Genomic DNA, 18,517 nt, shown 5'->3' with positions numbered 1-18,517 from the left:
TTTCTACAGTCAAAGACAAACAGAATTATATAACTTTTCTATTCTGTTCAACTTTTGCCTATTGAACTATGTTAGGGAAGGATGTTGCACAAAGGACTCAAGTAACGCTATGACTCTGTTGAACAGTACTTTTTATGTGAGATAAGATTTTGCAATAAAAGATAAGATTCCCCCGTGAATGCAATCTCTTCTGCCAAAATGGAAAGCTCAACCTGGTACAGGTGGGTTGATGGTGTTATGCTTGTCAATCTGGACTCTGAAAACAGGGATCTAAGTACAAAGCTCAGTGGGACTTATCTAAACTTTACGATTTTTTTTCCATTCAGTTCTTAGAAGTATTAATTGGAAAAACATCTCATTTACTTATAAACTTGTACGTATCAACTTATATGTCTGTATCTCCCTATATATCGCTATATGTCTATGTATATTTATCGGAAAATATAAATATATACATTATAAAAATACATATAATTAATAGAGGTGAAAATAATGAACAGTTGTTGCCTCTCCGCATTTGAAACATGAGCTTCTTCTCCTTCCTCTTCTATATGTCCTGAAATTGAGATAGTCACTTTTTAATCAATTTTGATCTAACAACATAGTTGATTTTTACAAAGCATATCATACGATCTGTGAATAATTCTAAAAAAGAAAATTAGATCAGTACCTTTGAGGCCTCCAAGCAAAAGCTTATATTTCATGATTGCAGATCGACTGTTGAAAATCAGCATGAGAAATGTTTTATTTCACAATTTCCATACTAATATACAAAAAACATTTGTACTATCTGAATGATACCGTCATTGTGGTTCTCTAGGTTTGATTTAAGAACACATCTCTTTCAAAATGTGCTATGTTCGCCTTATCAATAGTGTGGAAATCTTCAAAAAGGAATGCTGGGAATCAGCCCTCTGAAATGCATTTGAGAAAAACAGGATAGGATTTTGTAATGTCGCACTATTTTGTGTAGGAATGTGATGTTATGTGTATTATAAAGTTCGTATTTCTGTAACTTGTTCAAGCTGTTGGACATTTTGAAAGGATTCAACATTTTTCTCTTTCAACCTACTGGTGTTGGATTGGAGCTATCAATAACAAAAGATGACAGAAATGTAAAAGGTCGAGATTAGTAAAATAGTACCTCAAAGAATTGGACTGGTACCTTTGCATGCAAAGTCCAAAGTGCCAACTGTTGCTCTTTGGAGCCACCCATGTGAGAGACAGAGAAATGGATGTAGTAGTTTGGAAATGTAGAATGTTTTAATATTCTTCAGTCAAATATGATCATTATTTTGTAAATTGCATTTCCTGATAAACGTTTGCACATTTAACACTGTTATGGAGAATGCAGCTGAAAAGAATCAAATCACATTATAGCTCTTTACACTATGAGCATTCAACTGAGATATCTTTTCATCAATGTAAGAAAAGCCCCAGCACTGATGCGCTCTCTTTTGTCTCAATGGAAAAATCCCTCATGTATGGCAGGGTTCCATGGTGTAATAGTTAGCACTCTGGACTCTGAATCCAGCGATCCGAGTTCAAATCTCGTGGGACCTGCTTGAATTATGAGATTTAATATTTCACTAATTTCTTAGAATTTGGACTTGGAAAAACATAACGTCAAAGTTTTATACTGAAACTTATCAACGTATAAGTATGTATCTATGTACACATGGCTATATCCATCTAGATAGTGATAATACAATATAAAGAAATGAATTATTCATAAACATAAGTACTGAAGCTGAAAACTAAAAACTGTTCTTTCCCATCCACAATTTAAGCAAGAGGTTATTTTCCTTTCTCATCTTTATGATCAGTAATAAGATAGTTAATTTTGCTGATTTCTTATCTGACAACATTCTTGACTTACACAGTGCATTTAATTGTGAATTTCTTTGAAAGAGGAATTCAGATTAATACATTTGACATGTCTTTCGAAAGATTCTACTTTGTGGTTATGGATCTACTTTAGAAAAACAGAGTGTAAATATCTGTGTGTCTTAATTTCAAGATTGTTATTTAAAAGTTCATCTCTTCTGTCCCCAAAATACACAATTTGATTCCCCAAGTTTTCTTTTAATGAAGGCTTTCCAATTAAAAAAGTTCCGTGTTCCCCTTATCAATAACAGTAAGATTTAAACAAGTAATATCTTGGATCAGCCTCTTGTGATGAGTTGAGAAAACAGAGTCAGCTCACAAAATATCTCATTATTTTGAGCCATTTTATTTCCATGTTTTCTAAAAGTTCTATCATTTGCTCACATCAAATAGACTTTAAAAATACAATCAATACATCAATGTTTCACTCTACCCGTGTTAGATTTATGATATTTATGAATACACTTGACAGAAAAAGATTTGGTCATAAGTCATGAAAGTGGTCCCACCGAGATTTGAACTCGGATCCTTGGATTCAAAGTCCAAAGTGCTAACCATTTCACCATGGAACCTCCCATGTGACAGGGGAGGAAATTGCTGCAGCAATGTGGACATTTCACATTTTTTATTTTCTACAGTCAAAGACAAACAGAATTATATAACTTTTCTATTCTGTTCAACTTTTGCCTATTGAACTATGTTAGGGAAGGATGTTGCACAAAGGACTCAAGTAACGCTATGACTCTGTTGAACAGTACTTTTTATGTGAGATAAGATTTTGCAATAAAAGATAAGATTCCCCCGTGAATGCAATCTCTTCTGCCAAAATGGAAAGCTCAACCTGGTACAGGTGGGTTGATGGTGTTATGCTTGTCAATCTGGACTCTGAAAACAGGGATCTAAGTACAAAGCTCAGTGGGACTTATCTAAACTTTACGATTTTTTTTCCATTCAGTTCTTAGAAGTATTAATTGGAAAAACATCTCATTTACTTATAAACTTGTACGTATCAACTTATATGTATGTATCTCCCTATATATCGCTATATGTCTATGTATATTTATCGGAAAATATAAATATATACATTATAAAAATACATATAATTAATAGAGGTGAAAATAATGAACAGTTGTTGCCTCTCCGCATTTGAAACATAAGCTTCTTCTCCTTCCTCTTCTATATGTCCTGAAATTGAGATAGTCACTTTTTAATCAATTTTGATCTAACAACATAGTTGATTTGTACAAAGCATATCATACGATCTGTGAATAATTCTAAAAAAGAAAATTAGATCAGTACCTTTGAGGCCTCCAAGCAAAAGCTTATATTTCATGATTGCAGATCGACTGTTGAAAATCAGCATGAGAAATGTTTTATTTCACAATTTCCATACTAATATACAAAAAACATTTGTACTATCTGAATGATACCGTCATTGTGGTTCTCTAGGTTTGATTTAAGAACACATCTCTTTCAAAATGTGCTATGTTCGCCTTATCAATAGTGTGGAAATCTTCAAAAAGGAATGCTGGGAATCAGCCCTCTGAAATGCATTTGAGAAAAACAGGATAGGATTTTGTAATGTCGCACTATTTTGTGTAGGAATGTGATGTTATGTGTATTATAAAGTTCGTATTTCTGTAACTTGTTCAAGCTGTTGGACATTTTGAAAGGAGTCAACATTTGTCTCTTTCAACCTACTGGTGTTGGATTGGAGCTATCAATAACAAAAGATGACAGAAATGTAAAAGGTCGAGATTAGTAAAATAGTACCTCAAAGAATTGGACTGGTACCTTTGCATGCAAAGTCCAAAGTGCCAAGCGTTGCTCTTTGGAGCCACCCATGTGAGAGACAGAGAAATGGATGTAGTAGTTTGGAAATGTAGAATGTTTTAATATTCTTCAGTCAAATATGATCATTATTTTGTAAATTGCATTTCCTGATAAACGTTTGCACATTTAACACTGTTATGGAGAATGCAGCTGAAAAGAATCAAATCACATTATAGCTCTTTACACTATGAGCATTCAACTGAGATATCTTTTCATCAATGTAAGAAAAGCCCCCGCACTGATGCGCTCTCTTTTGTCTCAATGGAAAAATCCCTCATGTATGGCAGGGTTCCATGGTGTAATGGTTAGCACTCTGGACTCTGAATCCAGCGATCCGAGTTCAAATCTCGGTGGGACCTGCTTGAATTATGAGATATAATATTTCACTAATTTCTTAGAATTTGGACTTGGAAAAACATAACGTCAAAGTTTTATACTGAAACTTATCAACGTATAATTATGTATCTATGTACACATGGCTATATCCATCTAGATAGTGATAATACAATATAAAGAAATGAATTATTCATAAACATAAGTACTGAAGCTGAAAACTAAAAACTGTTCTTTCCCATCCACAATTTAAGCAAGAGGTTCTTTTCCTTTCTCATCTTTATGATCAGTAATAAGATAGTTCATTTTGCTGATTTCTTATCTGACAACATTCTTGACTTACACAGTGCATTTAATTGTGAATTTCTTTGAAAGAGGAATTCAGATTAATACATTTGACATGTCTTTCGAAAGATTCTACTTTGTGGTTATGGATCTACTTTAGAAAAACAGAGTGTAAATATCTGTGTGTCTTAATTTCAAGATTGTTATTTAAAAGTTCATCTCTTCTGTCCCCAAAATACACAATTTGATTCCTCAAGTTTTCTTTTAATGAAGGCTTTCCAATTAAAAAAGTTCCGTGTTCCCCTTATCAATAACAGTAAGATTTAAACAAGTAATATCTTGGATCAGCCTCTTGTGATGAGTTGAGAAAACAGAGTCAGCTCACAAAATATCTCATTATTTTGAGCCATTTTATTTCCATGTTTTCTAAAAGTTCTATCATTTGCTCACATCAAATAGACTTTAAAAATACAATCAATAAATCAATGTTTCACTCTACCCGTGTTAGATTTATGATATTTATGAATACACTTGACAGAAAAAGATTTGGTCATAAGTCATGAAAGTGGTCCCACCGAGATTTGAACTCGGATCCTTGGATTCAAAGTCCAAAGTGCTAACCATTACACCATGGAACCTCCCATGTGACAGGGGAGCAAATTGCTGCAGCAATGTGGACATTTCACATTTTTTATTTTCTACAGTCAAAGACAAACAGAATTATATAACTTTTCTATTCTGTTCAACTTTTGCCTATTGAACTATGTTAGGGAAGGATGTTGCACAAAGGACTCAAGTAACGCTATGACTCTGTTGAACAGTACTTTTTATGTGAGATAAGATTTTGCAATAAAAGATAAGATTCCCCCGTGAATGCAATCTCTTCTGCCAAAATGGAAAGCTCAACCTGGTACAGGTGGGTTGATGGTGTTATGCTTGTCATTCTGGACTCTGAAAACAGGGATCTAAGTACAAAGCTCAGTGGGACTTATCTAAACTTTACGATTTTTTTTCCATTCAGTTCTTAGAAGTATTAATTGGAAAAACATCTCATTTACTTATAAACTTGTACGTATCAACTTATATGTATGTATCTCCCTATATATCGCTATATGTCTATGTATATTTATCGGAAAATATAAATATATACATTATAAAAATACATATAATTAATAGAGGTGAAAATAATGAACAGTTGTTGCCTCTCCGCATTTGAAACATGAGCTTCTTCTCCTTCCTCTTCTATATGTCCTGAAATTGAGATAGTCACTTTTTAATCAATTTTGATCTAACAACATAGTTGATTTGTACAAAGCATATCATACGATCTGTGAATAATTCTAAAAAAGAAAATTAGATCAGTACCTTTGAGGCCTCCAAGCAAAAGCTTATATTTCATGATTGCAGATCGACTGTTGAAAATCAGCATGAGAAATGTTTTATTTCACAATTTCCATACTAATATACAAAAAACATTTGTACTATCTGAATGATACCGTCATTGTGGTTCTCTAGGTTTGATTTAAGAACACATCTCTTTCAAAATGTGCTATGTTCGCCTTATCAATAGTGTGGAAATCTTCAAAAAGGAATGCTGGGAATCAGCCCTCTGAAATGCATTTGAGAAAAACAGGATAGGATTTTGTAATGTCGCACTATTTTGTGTAGGAATGTGATGTTATGTGTATTATAAAGTTCGTATTTCTGTCAGTTGTTCAAGCTGTTGGACATTTTGAAAGGAGTCAACATTTGTCTCTTTCAACCTACTGGTGTTGGATTGGAGCTATCAATAACAAAAGATGACAGAAATGTAAAAGGTCGAGATTAGTAAAATAGTACCTCAAAGAATTGGACTGGTACCTTTGCATGCAAAGTCCAAAGTGCCAAGCGTTGCTCTTTGGAGCCACCCATGTGAGAGACAGAGAAATGGATGTAGTAGTTTGGAAATGTAGAATGTTTTAATATTCTTCAGTCAAATATGATCATTATTTTGTAAATTGCATTTCCTGATAAACGTTTGCACATTTAACACTGTTATGGAGAATGCAGCTGAAAAGAATCAAATCACATTATAGCTCTTTACACTATGAGCATTCAACTGAGATATCTTTTCATCAATGTAAGAAAAGCCCCCGCACTGATGCGCTCTCTTTTGTCTCAATGGAAAAATCCCTCATGTATGGCAGGGTTCCATGGTGTAATGGTTAGCACTCTGGACTCTGAATCCAGCGATCCGAGTTCAAATCTCGGTGGGACCTGCTTGAATTATGAGATATAATATTTCACTAATTTCTTAGAATTTGGACTTGGAAAAACATAACGTCAAAGTTTTATACTGAAACTTATCAACGTATAATTATGTATCTATGTACACATGGCTATATCCATCTAGATAGTGATAATACAATATAAAGAAATGAATTATTCATAAACATAAGTACTGAAGCTGAAAACTAAAAACTGTTCTTTCCCATCCACAATTTAAGCAAGAGGTTCTTTTCCTTTCTCATCTTTATGATCAGTAATAAGATAGTTCATTTTGCTGATTTCTTATCTGACAACATTCTTGACTTACACAGTGCATTTAATTGTGAATTTCTTTGAAAGAGGAATTCAGATTAATACATTTGACATGTCTTTCGAAAGATTCTACTTTGTGGTTATGGATCTACTTTAGAAAAACAGAGTGTAAATATCTGTGTGTCTTAATTTCAAGATTGTTATTTAAAAGTTCATCTCTTCTGTCCCCAAAATACACAATTTGATTCCTCAAGTTTTCTTTTAATGAAGGCTTTCCAATTAAAAAAGTTCCGTGTTCCCCTTATCAATAACAGTAAGATTTAAACAAGTAATATCTTGGATCAGCCTCTTGTGATGAGTTGAGAAAACAGAGTCAGCTCACAAAATATCTCATTATTTTGAGCCATTTTATTTCCATGTTTTCTAAAAGTTCTATCATTTGCTCACATCAAATAGACTTTAAAAATACAATCAATAAATCAATGTTTCACTCTACCCGTGTTAGATTTATGATATTTATGAATACACTTGACAGAAAAAGATTTGGTCATAAGTCATGAAAGTGGTCCCACCGAGATTTGAACTCGGATCCTTGGATTCAAAGTCCAAAGTGCTAACCATTACACCATGGAACCTCCCATGTGACAGGGGAGCAAATTGCTGCAGCAATGTGGACATTTCACATTTTTTATTTTCTACAGTCAAAGACAAACAGAATTATATAACTTTTCTATTCTGTTCAACTTTTGCCTATTGAACTATGTTAGGGAAGGATGTTGCACAAAGGACTCAAGTAACGCTATGACTCTGTTGAACAGTACTTTTTATGTGAGATAAGATTTTGCAATAAAAGATAAGATTCCCCCGTGAATGCAATCTCTTCTGCCAAAATGGAAAGCTCAACCTGGTACAGGTGGGTTGATGGTGTTATGCTTGTCAATCTGGACTCTGAAAACAGGGATCTAAGTACAAAGCTCAGTGGGACTTATCTAAACTTTACGATTTTTTTTCCATTCAGTTCTTAGAAGTATTAATTGGAAAAACATCTCATTTACTTATAAACTTGTACGTATCAACTTATATGTATGTATCTCCCTATATATCGCTATATGTCTATGTATATTTATCGGAAAATATAAATATATACATTATAAAAATACATATAATTAATAGAGGTGAAAATAATGAACAGTTGTTGCCTCTCCGCATTTGAAACATGAGCTTCTTCTCCTTCCTCTTCTATATGTCCTGAAATTGAGATAGTCACTTTTTAATCAATTTTGATCTAACAACATAGTTGATTTGTACAAAGCATATCATACGATCTGTGAATAATTCTAAAAAAGAAAATTAGATCAGTACCTTTGAGGCCTCCAAGCAAAAGCTTATATTTCATGATTGCAGATCGACTGTTGAAAATCAGCATGAGAAATGTTTTATTTCACAATTTCCATACTAATATACAAAAAACATTTGTACTATCTGAATGATACCGTCATTGTGGTTCTCTAGGTTTGATTTAAGAACACATCTCTTTCAAAATGTGCTATGTTCGCCTTATCAATAGTGTGGAAATCTTCAAAAAGGAATGCTGGGAATCAGCCCTCTGAAATGCATTTGAGAAAAACAGGATAGGATTTTGTAATGTCGCACTATTTTGTGTAGGAATGTGATGTTATGTGTATTATAAAGTTCGTATTTCTGTCAGTTGTTCAAGCTGTTGGACATTTTGAAAGGAGTCAACATTTGTCTCTTTCAACCTACTGGTGTTGGATTGGAGCTATCAATAACAAAAGATGACAGAAATGTAAAAGGTCGAGATTAGTAAAATAGTACCTCAAAGAATTGGACTGGTACCTTTGCATGCAAAGTCCAAAGTGCCAAGCGTTGCTCTTTGGAGCCACCCATGTGAGAGACAGAGAAATGGATGTAGTAGTTTGGAAATGTAGAATGTTTTAATATTCTTCAGTCAAATATGATCATTATTTTGTAAATTGCATTTCCTGATAAACGTTTGCACATTTAACACTGTTATGGAGAATGCAGCTGAAAAGAATCAAATCACATTATAGCTCTTTACACTATGAGCATTCAACTGAGATATCTTTTCATCAATGTAAGAAAAGCCCCCGCACTGATGCGCTCTCTTTTGTCTCAATGGAAAAATCCCTCATGTATGGCAGGGTTCCATGGTGTAATGGTTAGCACTCTGGACTCTGAATCCAGCGATCCGAGTTCAAATCTCGGTGGGACCTGCTTGAATTATGAGATATAATATTTCACTAATTTCTTAGAATTTGGACTTGGAAAAACATAACGTCAAAGTTTTATACTGAAACTTATCAACGTATAATTATGTATCTATGTACACATGGCTATATCCATCTAGATAGTGATAATACAATATAAAGAAATGAATTATTCATAAACATAAGTACTGAAGCTGAAAACTAAAAACTGTTCTTTCCCATCCACAATTTAAGCAAGAGGTTCTTTTCCTTTCTCATCTTTATGATCAGTAATAAGATAGTTCATTTTGCTGATTTCTTATCTGACAACATTCTTGACTTACACAGTGCATTTAATTGTGAATTTCTTTGAAAGAGGAATTCAGATTAATACATATGACATGTCTTTCGAAAGATTCTACTTTGTGGTTATGGATCTACTTTAGAAAAACAGAGTGTAAATATCTGTGTGTCTTAATTTCAAGATTGTTATTTAAAAGTTCATCTCTTCTGTCCCCAAAATACACAATTTGATTCCTCAAGTTTTCTTTTAATGAAGGCTTTCCAATTAAAAAAGTTCCGTGTTCCCCTTATCAATAACAGTAAGATTTAAACAAGTAATATCTTGGATCAGCCTCTTGTGATGAGTTGAGAAAACAGAGTCAGCTCACAAAATATCTCATTATTTTGAGCCATTTTATTTCCATGTTTTCTAAAAGTTCTATCATTTGCTCACATCAAATAGACTTTAAAAATACAATCAATAAATCAATGTTTCACTCTACCCGTGTTAGATTTATGATATTTATGAATACACTTGACAGAAAAAGATTTGGTCATAAGTCATGAAAGTGGTCCCACCGAGATTTGAACTCGGATCCTTGGATTCAAAGTCCAAAGTGCTAACCATTACACCATGGAACCTCCCATGTGACAGGGGAGCAAATTGCTGCAGCAATGTGGACATTTCACATTTTTTATTTTCTACAGTCAAAGACAAACAGAATTATATAACTTTTCTATTCTGTTCAACTTTTGCCTATTGAACTATGTTAGGGAAGGATGTTGCACAAAGGACTCAAGTAACGCTATGACTCTGTTGAACAGTACTTTTTATGTGAGATAAGATTTTGCAATAAAAGATAAGATTCCCCCGTGAATGCAATCTCTTCTGCCAAAATGGAAAGCTCAACCTGGTACAGGTGGGTTGATGGTGTTATGCTTGTCAATCTGGACTCTGAAAACAGGGATCTAAGTACAAAGCTCAGTGGGACTTATCTAAACTTTACGATTTTTTTTCCATTCAGTTCTTAGAAGTATTAATTGGAAAAACATCTCATTTACTTATAAACTTGTACGTATCAACTTATATGTATGTATCTCCCTATATATCGCTATATGTCTATGTATATTTATCGGAAAATATAAATATATACATTATAAAAATACATATAATTAATAGAGGTGAAAATAATGAACAGTTGTTGCCTCTCCGCATTTGAAACATGAGCTTCTTCTCCTTCCTCTTCTATATGTCCTGAAATTGAGATAGTCACTTTTTAATCAATTTTGATCTAACAACATAGTTGATTTGTACAAAGCATATCATACGATCTGTGAATAATTCTAAAAAAGAAAATTAGATCAGTACCTTTGAGGCCTCCAAGCAAAAGCTTATATTTCATGATTGCAGATCGACTGTTGAAAATCAGCATGAGAAATGTTTTATTTCACAATTTCCATACTAATATACAAAAAACATTTGTACTATCTGAATGATACCGTCATTGTGGTTCTCTAGGTTTGATTTAAGAACACATCTCTTTCAAAATGTGCTATGTTCGCCTTATCAATAGTGTGGAAATCTTCAAAAAGGAATGCTGGGAATCAGCCCTCTGAAATGCATTTGAGAAAAACAGGATAGGATTTTGTAATGTCGCACTATTTTGTGTAGGAATGTGATGTTATGTGTATTATAAAGTTCGTATTTCTGTCAGTTGTTCAAGCTGTTGGACATTTTGAAAGGAGTCAACATTTGTCTCTTTCAACCTACTGGTGTTGGATTGGAGCTATCAATAACAAAAGATGACAGAAATGTAAAAGGTCGAGATTAGTAAAATAGTACCTCAAAGAATTGGACTGGTACCTTTGCATGCAAAGTCCAAAGTGCCAAGCGTTGCTCTTTGGAGCCACCCATGTGAGAGACAGAGAAATGGATGTAGTAGTTTGGAAATGTAGAATGTTTTAATATTCTTCAGTCAAATATGATCATTATTTTGTAAATTGCATTTCCTGATAAACGTTTGCACATTTAACACTGTTATGGAGAATGCAGCTGAAAAGAATCAAATCACATTATAGCTCTTTACACTATGAGCATTCAACTGAGATATCTTTTCATCAATGTAAGAAAAGCCCCCGCACTGATGCGCTCTCTTTTGTCTCAATGGAAAAATCCCTCATGTATGGCAGGGTTCCATGGTGTAATGGTTAGCACTCTGGACTCTGAATCCAGCGATCCGAGTTCAAATCTCGGTGGGACCTGCTTGAATTATGAGATATAATATTTCACTAATTTCTTAGAATTTGGACTTGGAAAAACATAACGTCAAAGTTTTATACTGAAACTTATCAACGTATAATTATGTATCTATGTACACATGGCTATATCCATCTAGATAGTGATAATACAATATAAAGAAATGAATTATTCATAAACATAAGTACTGAAGCTGAAAACTAAAAACTGTTCTTTCCCATCCACAATTTAAGCAAGAGGTTCTTTTCCTTTCTCATCTTTATGATCAGTAATAAGATAGTTCATTTTGCTGATTTCTTATCTGACAACATTCTTGACTTACACAGTGCATTTAATTGTGAATTTCTTTGAAAGAGGAATTCAGATTAATACATTTGACATGTCTTTCGAAAGATTCTACTTTGTGGTTATGGATCTACTTTAGAAAAACAGAGTGTAAATATCTGTGTGTCTTAATTTCAAGATTGTTATTTAAAAGTTCATCTCTTCTGTCCCCAAAATACACAATTTGATTCCTCAAGTTTTCTTTTAATGAAGGCTTTCCAATTAAAAAAGTTCCGTGTTCCCCTTATCAATAACAGTAAGATTTAAACAAGTAATATCTTGGATCAGCCTCTTGTGATGAGTTGAGAAAACAGAGTCAGCTCACAAAATATCTCATTATTTTGAGCCATTTTATTTCCATGTTTTCTAAAAGTTCTATCATTTGCTCACATCAAATAGACTTTAAAAATACAATCAATAAATCAATGTTTCACTCTACCCGTGTTAGATTTATGATATTTATGAATACACTTGACAGAAAAAGATTTGGTCATAAGTCATGAAAGTGGTCCCACCGAGATTTGAACTCGGATCCTTGGATTCAAAGTCCAAAGTGCTAACCATTTCACCATGGAACCTCCCATGTGACAGGGGAGCAAATTGCTGCAGCAATGTGGACATTTCACATTTTTTATTTTCTACAGTCAAAGACAAACAGAATTATATAACTTTTCTATTCTGTTCAACTTTTGCCTATTGAACTATGTTAGGGAAGGATGTTGCACAAAGGACTCAAGTAACGCTATGACTCTGTTGAACAGTACTTTTTATGTGAGATAAGATTTTGCAATAAAAGATAAGATTCCCCCGTGAATGCAATCTCTTCTGCCAAAATGGAAAGCTCAACCTGGTACAGGTGGGTTGATGGTGTTATGCTTGTCAATCTGGACTCTGAAAACAGGGATCTAAGTACAAAGCTCAGTGGGACTTATCTAAACTTTACGATTTTTTTTCCATTCAGTTCTTAGAAGTATTAATTGGAAAAACATCTCATTTACTTATAAACTTGTACGTATCAACTTATATGTATGTATCTCCCTATATATCGCTATATGTCTATGTATATTTATCGGAAAATATAAATATATACATTATAAAAATACATATAATTAATAGAGGTGAAAATAATGAACAGTTGTTGCCTCTCCGCATTTGAAACATGAGCTTCTTCTCCTTCCTCTTCTATATGTCCTGAAATTGAGATAGTCACTTTTTAATCAATTTTGATCTAACAACATAGTTGATTTGTACAAAGCATATCATACGATCTGTGAATAATTCTAAAAAAGAAAATTAGATCAGTACCTTTGAGGCCTCCAAGCAAAAGCTTATATTTCATGATTGCAGATCGACTGTTGAAAATCAGCATGAGAAATGTTTTATTTCACAATTTCCATACTAATATACAAAAAACATTTGTACTATCTGAATGATACCGTCATTGTGGTTCTCTAGGTTTGATTTAAGAACACATCTCTTTCAAAATGTGCTATGTTCGCCTTATCAATAGTGTGGAAATCTTCAAAAAGGAATGCTGGGAATCAGCCCTCTGAAATGCATTTGAGAAAAACAGGATAGGATTTTGTAATGTCGCACTATTTTGTGTAGGAATGTGATGTTATGTGTATTATAAAGTTCGTATTTCTGTCAGTTGTTCAAGCTGTTGGACATTTTGAAAGGAGTCAACATTTGTCTCTTTCAACCTACTGGTGTTGGATTGGAGCTATCAATAACAAAAGATGACAGAAATGTAAAAGGTCGAGATTAGTAAAATAGTACCTCAAAGAATTGGACTGGTACCTTTGCATGCAAAGTCCAAAGTGCCAAGCGTTGCTCTTTGGAGCCACCCATGTGAGAGACAGAGAAATGGATGTAGTAGTTTGGAAATGTAGAATGTTTTAATATTCTTCAGTCAAATATGATCATTATTTTGTAAATTGCATTTCCTGATAAACGTTTGCACATTTAACACTGTTATGGAGAATGCAGCTGAAAAGAATCAAATCACATTATAGCTCTTTACACTATGAGCATTCAACTGAGATATCTTTTCATCAATGTAAGAAAAGCCCCCGCACTGATGCGCTCTCTTTTGTCTCAATGGAAAAATCCCTCATGTATGGCAGGGTTCCATGGTGTAATGGTTAGCACTCTGGACTCTGAATCCAGCGATCCGAGTTCAAATCTCGGTGGGACCTGCTTGAATTATGAGATATAATATTTCACTAATTTCTTAGAATTTGGACTTGGAAAAACATAACGTCAAAGTTTTATACTGAAACTTATCAACGTATAATTATGTATCTATGTACACATGGCTATATCCATCTAGATAGTGATAATACAATATAAAGAAATGAATTATTCATAAACATAAGTACTGAAGCTGAAAACTAAAAACTGTTCTTTCCCATCCACAATTTAAGCAAGAGGTTCTTTTCCTTTCTCATCTTTATGATCAGTAATAAGATAGTTCATTTTGCTGATTTCTTATCTGACAACATTCTTGACTTACACAGTGCATTTAATTGTGAATTTCTTTGAAAGAGGAATTCAGATTAATACATATGACATGTCTTTCGAAAGATTCTACTTTGTGGTTATGGATCTACTTTAGAAAAACAGAGTGTAAATATCTGTGTGTCTTAATTTCAAGATTGTTATTTAAAAGTTCATCTCTTCTGTCCCCAAAATACACAATTTGATTCCTCAAGTTTTCTTTTAATGAAGGCTTTCCAATTAAAAAAGTTCCGTGTTCCCCTTATCAATAACAGTAAGATTTAAACAAGTAATATCTTGGATCAGCCTCTTGTGATGAGTTGAGAAAACAGAGTCAGCTCACAAAATATCTCATTATTTTGAGCCATTTTATTTCCATGTTTTCTAAAAGTTCTATCATTTGCTCACATCAAATAGACTTTAAAAATACAATCAATAAATCAATGTTTCACTCTACCCGTGTTAGATTTATGATATTTATGAATACACTTGACAGAAAAAGATTTGGTCATAAGTCATGAAAGTGGTCCCACCGAGATTTGAACTCGGATCCTTGGATTCAAAGTCCAAAGTGCTAACCATTACACCATGGAACCTCCCATGTGACAGGGGAGCAAATTGCTGCAGCAATGTGGACATTTCACATTTTTTATTTTCTACAGTCAAAGACAAACAGAATTATATAACTTTTCTATTCTGTTCAACTTTTGCCTATTGAACTATGTTAGGGAAGGATGTTGCACAAAGGACTCAAGTAACGCTATGACTCTGTTGAACAGTACTTTTTATGTGAGATAAGATTTTGCAATAAAAGATAAGATTCCCCCGTGAATGCAATCTCTTCTGCCAAAATGGAAAGCTCAACCTGGTACAGGTGGGTTGATGGTGTTATGCTTGTCAATCTGGACTCTGAAAACAGGGATCTAAGTACAAAGCTCAGTGGGACTTATCTAAACTTTACGATTTTTTTTCCATTCAGTTCTTAGAAGTATTAATTGGAAAAACATCTCATTTACTTATAAACTTGTACGTATCAACTTATATGTATGTATCTCCCTATATATCGCTATATGTCTATGTATATTTATCGGAAAATATAAATATATACATTATAAAAATACATATAATTAATAGAGGTGAAAATAATGAACAGTTGTTGCCTCTCCGCATTTGAAACATGAGCTTCTTCTCCTTCCTCTTCTATATGTCCTGAAATTGAGATAGTCACTTTTTAATCAATTTTGATCTAACAACATAGTTGATTTGTACAAAGCATATCATACGATCTGTGAATAATTCTAAAAAAGAAAATTAGATCAGTACCTTTGAGGCCTCCAAGCAAAAGCTTATATTTCATGATTGCAGATCGACTGTTGAAAATCAGCATGAGAAATGTTTTATTTCACAATTTCCATACTAATATACAAAAAACATTTGTACTATCTGAATGATACCGTCATTGTGGTTCTCTAGGTTTGATTTAAGAACACATCTCTTTCAAAATGTGCTATGTTCGCCTTATCAATAGTGTGGAAATCTTCAAAAAGGAATGCTGGGAATCAGCCCTCTGAAATGCATTTGAGAAAAACAGGATAGGATTTTGTAATGTCGCACTATTTTGTGTAGGAATGTGATGTTATGTGTATTATAAAGTTCGTATTTCTGTCAGTTGTTCAAGCTGTTGGACATTTTGAAAGGAGTCAACATTTGTCTCTTTCAACCTACTGGTGTTGGATTGGAGCTATCAATAACAAAAGATGACAGAAATGTAAAAGGTCGAGATTAGTAAAATAGTACCTCAAAGAATTGGACTGGTACCTTTGCATGCAAAGTCCAAAGTGCCAAGCGTTGCTCTTTGGAGCCACCCATGTGAGAGACAGAGAAATGGATGTAGTAGTTTGGAAATGTAGAATGTTTTAATATTCTTCAGTCAAATATGATCATTATTTTGTAAATTGCATTTCCTGATAAACGTTTGCACATTTAACACTGTTATGGAGAATGCAGCTGAAAAGAATCAAATCACATTATAGCTCTTTACACTATGAGCATTCAACTGAGATATCTTTTCATCAATGTAAGAAAAGCCCCCGCACTGATGCGCTCTCTTTTGTCTCAATGGAAAAATCCCTCATGTATGGCAGGGTTCCATGGTGTAATGGTTAGCACTCTGGACTCTGAATCCAGCGATCCGAGTTCAAATCTCGGTGGGACCTGCTTGAATTATGAGATATAATATTTCACTAATTTCTTAGAATTTGGACTTGGAAAAACATAACGTCAAAGTTTTATACTGAAACTTATCAACGTATAATTATGTATCTATGTACACATGGCTATATCCATCTAGATAGTGATAATACAATATAAAGAAATGAATTATTCATAAACATAAGTACTGAAGCTGAAAACTAAAAACTGTTCTTTCCCATCCACAATTTAAGCAAGAGGTTCTTTTCCTTTCTCATCTTTATGATCAGTAATAAGATAGTTCATTTTGCTGATTTCTTATCTGACAACATTCTTGACTTACACAGTGCATTTAATTGTGAATTTCTTTGAAAGAGGAATTCAGATTAATACATTTGACATGTCTTTCGAAAGATTCTACTTTGTGGTTATGGATCTACTTTAGAAAAACAGAGTGTAAATATCTGTGTGTCTTAATTTCAAGATTGTTATTTAAAAGTTCATCTCTTCTGTCCCCAAAATACACAATTTGATTCCTCAAGTTTTCTTTTAATGAAGGCTTTCCAATTAAAAAAGTTCCGTGTTCCCCTTATCAATAACAGTAAGATTTAAACAAGTAATATCTTGGATCAGCCTCTTGTGATGAGTTGAGAAAACAGAGTCAGCTCACAAAATATCTCATTATTTTGAGCCATTTTATTTCCATGTTTTCTAAAAGTTCTATCATTTGCTCACATCAAATAGACTTTAAAAATACAATCAATAAATCAATGTTTCACTCTACCCGTGTTAGATTTATGATATTTATGAATACACTTGACAGAAAAAGATTTGGTCATAAGTCATGAAAGTGGTCCCACCGAGATTTGAACTCGGATCCTTGGATTCAAAGTCCAAAGTGCTAACCATTTCACCATGGAACCTCCCATGTGACAGGGGAGCAAATTGCTGCAGCAATGTGGACATTTCACATTTTTTATTTTCTACAGTCAAAGACAAACAGAATTATATAACTTTTCTATTCTGTTCAACTTTTGCCTATTGAACTATGTTAGGGAAGGATGTTGCACAAAGGACTCAAGTAACGCTATGACTCTGTTGAACAGTACTTTTTATGTGAGATAAGATTTTGCAATAAAAGATAAGATTCCCCCGTGAATGCAATCTCTTCTGCCAAAATGGAAAGCTCAACCTGGTACAGGTGGGTTGATGGTGTTATGCTTGTCAATCTGGACTCTGAAAACAGGGATCTAAGTACAAAGCTCAGTGGGACTTATCTAAACTTTACGATTTTTTTTCCATTCAGTTCTTAGAAGTATTAATTGGAAAAACATCTCATTTACTTATAAACTTGTACGTATCAACTTATATGTATGTATCTCCCTATATATCGCTATATGTCTATGTATATTTATCGGAAAATATAAATATATACATTATAAAAATACATATAATTAATAGAGGTGAAAATAATGAACAGTTGTTGCCTCTCCGCATTTGAAACATGAGCTTCTTCTCCTTCCTCTTCTATATGTCCTGAAATTGAGATAGTCACTTTTTAATCAATTTTGATCTAACAACATAGTTGATTTGTACAAAGCATATCATACGATCTGTGAATAATTCTAAAAAAGAAAATTAGATCAGTACCTTTGAGGCCTCCAAGCAAAAGCTTATATTTCATGATTGCAGATCGACTGTTGAAAATCAGCATGAGAAATGTTTTATTTCACAATTTCCATACTAATATACAAAAAACATTTGTACTATCTGAATGATACCGTCATTGTGGTTCTCTAGGTTTGATTTAAGAACACATCTCTTTCAAAATGTGCTATGTTCGCCTTATCAATAGTGTGGAAATCTTCAAAAAGGAATG

At 33.4% G+C, this 18,517-nt stretch overlaps 13 non-coding genes across 13 annotated transcripts; 6 read left to right on the top strand and 7 right to left on the bottom strand.

Annotated features, from left to right (window-relative positions):
• Window positions 1-2,387: 2,387 nt before the first annotated feature.
• TRNAQ-UUG (transfer RNA glutamine (anticodon UUG)) lies at window positions 2,388-2,459 on the bottom strand. The gene has a single exon. It is a non-coding gene; the product is annotated as a tRNA-Gln (tRNA).
• A 1,548-nt stretch (window positions 2,460-4,007) lies between these two features.
• Window positions 4,008-4,079, top strand: TRNAQ-CUG (transfer RNA glutamine (anticodon CUG)). Its single transcript has one exon. It is a non-coding gene; the product is annotated as a tRNA-Gln (tRNA).
• An 825-nt stretch (window positions 4,080-4,904) lies between these two features.
• Window positions 4,905-4,976, bottom strand: TRNAQ-UUG (transfer RNA glutamine (anticodon UUG)). The gene has a single exon. It is a non-coding gene; the product is annotated as a tRNA-Gln (tRNA).
• A 1,548-nt stretch (window positions 4,977-6,524) lies between these two features.
• Window positions 6,525-6,596, top strand: TRNAQ-CUG (transfer RNA glutamine (anticodon CUG)). The gene has a single exon. It is a non-coding gene; the product is annotated as a tRNA-Gln (tRNA).
• An 825-nt stretch (window positions 6,597-7,421) lies between these two features.
• Window positions 7,422-7,493, bottom strand: TRNAQ-UUG (transfer RNA glutamine (anticodon UUG)). The gene has a single exon. It is a non-coding gene; the product is annotated as a tRNA-Gln (tRNA).
• Window positions 7,494-9,041: 1,548 nt separating this feature from the next.
• On the top strand, window positions 9,042-9,113 carry TRNAQ-CUG (transfer RNA glutamine (anticodon CUG)). The gene has a single exon. It is a non-coding gene; the product is annotated as a tRNA-Gln (tRNA).
• An 825-nt stretch (window positions 9,114-9,938) lies between these two features.
• Window positions 9,939-10,010, bottom strand: TRNAQ-UUG (transfer RNA glutamine (anticodon UUG)). Its single transcript has one exon. It is a non-coding gene; the product is annotated as a tRNA-Gln (tRNA).
• A 1,548-nt stretch (window positions 10,011-11,558) lies between these two features.
• On the top strand, window positions 11,559-11,630 carry TRNAQ-CUG (transfer RNA glutamine (anticodon CUG)). The gene has a single exon. It is a non-coding gene; the product is annotated as a tRNA-Gln (tRNA).
• An 825-nt stretch (window positions 11,631-12,455) lies between these two features.
• On the bottom strand, window positions 12,456-12,527 carry TRNAQ-UUG (transfer RNA glutamine (anticodon UUG)). The gene has a single exon. It is a non-coding gene; the product is annotated as a tRNA-Gln (tRNA).
• Window positions 12,528-14,075: 1,548 nt separating this feature from the next.
• On the top strand, window positions 14,076-14,147 carry TRNAQ-CUG (transfer RNA glutamine (anticodon CUG)). Its single transcript has one exon. It is a non-coding gene; the product is annotated as a tRNA-Gln (tRNA).
• An 825-nt stretch (window positions 14,148-14,972) lies between these two features.
• On the bottom strand, window positions 14,973-15,044 carry TRNAQ-UUG (transfer RNA glutamine (anticodon UUG)). The gene has a single exon. It is a non-coding gene; the product is annotated as a tRNA-Gln (tRNA).
• Window positions 15,045-16,592: 1,548 nt separating this feature from the next.
• TRNAQ-CUG (transfer RNA glutamine (anticodon CUG)) lies at window positions 16,593-16,664 on the top strand. Its single transcript has one exon. It is a non-coding gene; the product is annotated as a tRNA-Gln (tRNA).
• Window positions 16,665-17,489: 825 nt separating this feature from the next.
• On the bottom strand, window positions 17,490-17,561 carry TRNAQ-UUG (transfer RNA glutamine (anticodon UUG)). Its single transcript has one exon. It is a non-coding gene; the product is annotated as a tRNA-Gln (tRNA).
• Between the last annotated feature and the right edge of the window lie 956 nt (window positions 17,562-18,517).

Source organism: Lissotriton vulgaris, chromosome 4_1 (genome assembly GCF_964263255.1).
Source record: "Lissotriton vulgaris chromosome 4_1, aLisVul1.2, whole genome shotgun sequence".
Taxonomy (NCBI): Eukaryota; Metazoa; Chordata; class Amphibia; order Caudata; family Salamandridae; genus Lissotriton; species Lissotriton vulgaris.
Note: the sequence above shows the minus strand (reverse complement) of the source record. Positions and strands in the feature narration are given on the sequence as shown.